The 1,915-nt window shown below is 63.6% G+C and overlaps 1 protein-coding gene across 1 annotated transcript in view; it reads right to left on the bottom strand.

Moving 5' to 3' along the window:
* Positions 1–797: 797 nt before the first annotated feature.
* The window catches only part of EMIHUDRAFT_467805 (hypothetical protein), a 4,031-nt gene continuing 2,913 nt past the window's right edge, over positions 798–1,915 (bottom strand). The window contains exon 6 of the mRNA XM_005785796.1: positions 798–857. The gene's annotated coding sequence lies outside the window, so the exon portion shown is untranslated. The remainder of the gene's footprint in view (positions 858–1,915) is intronic.

The following is a 1,915-nucleotide window of genomic DNA, read 5'->3' as shown; positions in this document are numbered from 1 at the left end:
CTCTCTCTCTCTCTAGATGTAGTCGTTTCGCGTTGTTTCCTCGTTGGACTTGAGGAAGGGGGCGCGCGAAACAGCCGCGTCGCGTTGGCCGCCGCTCGCCAGTCCGGGATTCGGTACTTCAGCTTGGTATAGTATCATCGTATTGTTCTCGAGGGGGTATCAAGGTATGCTCTAGGCCTCTGTGGGGACTTATCTCGGCTGGGTATCAAGGTATCATCGGCGGCCGCGCAGCGAAGCGACAATTCACACCTCGCGCGGCTGCAGCCGCACCGGCTGCGGCCGCGGGCCCGTCAAACGCGACGACGGCCGCCATTAGCGCCCTCCTCCCAGCGCATTGCTTAGTGGTGCGCTCGCCTCCCTCCTGCGCGACGCTCATTCGAGCGCGTTTGTCTGTCTTGGCGCGCGCGCAGCGCGCGAAGAGGTGTGAAGAGGGGGGTCGTGTCCGGTGTGAAGGGTAACCCACCAGGGTATCAGCCTATCCTCTAGGGGCCCAATGCGGGTCCTCTCAAGAGGGTATCAGGGTATAGCCCTGGGGTATGATCTGCAATACGATGATACTATACCAAGCTGAAGTACCGAATCCGGCGCGTGCGTCCAAAATAGTCGTGTAGCACGTGCGTCGGTGTTCCCCCGGCCGTTTCAGCATTCAGTTCACCATTCTCAGCCAGTGCCAGAGAGCAGAGTCTCAGGATTCCAGAGTGTTTCAGATTTCACGTTTCAATTCACGCTCTCTCTCTCTTCTTTGAACGCTTTCGTTGTCGCCTCGGGCTCTGCGTTATCGGGGCGCGCAATGTTTGTTTGACAAAACACGAAATACTCAAATACCGAACAGGCGGCACAAGAGAACAACAAAGACGCGGGAGAGTCGTGTGGGGCGTCGAGAGAACGGGCAGACCGCTGACGGCGAACTGCCGCGACGGGCCCAGAGGAGAGAGGGAGAGGGGGGAGAGAGAGGATAGCCGGACACGAGTGTGCAGATCCTCAGCCGCGGCTTTGGTCCGGGAGTGGGACAGCGGGCCTCGCGCTGTCGAGCATCAGAGGCCCCATAATGAGAGGCCCCCAAGAGGGAGGGAGGGCGGCGGTGCGGCAGCGGCCGGGCCGCCCCTTCAAGCCTCGTCGCCCCTTCAGGCAAGCATCACGTCGTCGCGCGCGGCGCGGAGGACGGCCGCCATCTGGTCAAAGTCCTCCGGCTCAAAGGTTGCCGGCAGGCGGATGTCGATGGCGATCTTGATGAGGCGCTCGGTGCGCGGGAGGTCCGTCTTGGGGAGCGCGTACTCCCAGCAGCGGAAGTTGCGCGCGTTGTCGGGCGAGCCGAAGAGGCCGGCCGGGATGCCGCGCCGCTTGGTCGCGGCGAGGAAGGCGCCAACCTGCTCGTCGCTCATCTGCAGGTTGATCTGCAGCGAGTCCTTGACCGGTCGGACGCGCTCGTCGTAGGGCGGGATGTCGAACTCGGCCACCTGCGCACACGCGCGGCGGTGTGAGGAGACGCCGCCTGCAGGTCGCAACCGGCGGGGCGTCGGAGGCACGTCGGCGATCTGCGACGTGATTCGCTCGTACATCTCGTTGTAGCGCGCGATGCGCTGCTCGATGTTTGTGATCTGCGGCCGCACGCACGCGGCGGCGAGGTCGGACATACGCAGCGAATAGTTGGGCGTCTGCCGCTTCACGCGGTCGAAGACGGCCGCCTGGGGGGGAGGTGACGCGAGGGGGGGAGGGAGGGAGGGGGAGGGGGGGAAGAGGGAGACCGGCCACACTCTGCCGATTCACCCGTCGATCTACTCTGCCTCCACTGCATCCGGGCCAATGTGGTGAGATGACGGACGGGACGGCAATGACGGAAAAGGCCATGTTGACGACGTTGTGCACGGGCTGCACGTTGGGCACCTTGAGCCCGATGAAGCCGGCGGAGTCGCAC

Source organism: Emiliania huxleyi (genome assembly GCF_000372725.1).
Source record: "Emiliania huxleyi CCMP1516 chromosome Unknown EMIHUscaffold_158, whole genome shotgun sequence".
NCBI classification, from domain to species: Eukaryota; Haptophyta; order Isochrysidales; family Noelaerhabdaceae; genus Emiliania; species Emiliania huxleyi.
The sequence above is the reverse complement of the archived record's forward strand: the minus strand, read 5'-3'. Positions and strand labels throughout refer to the sequence as shown.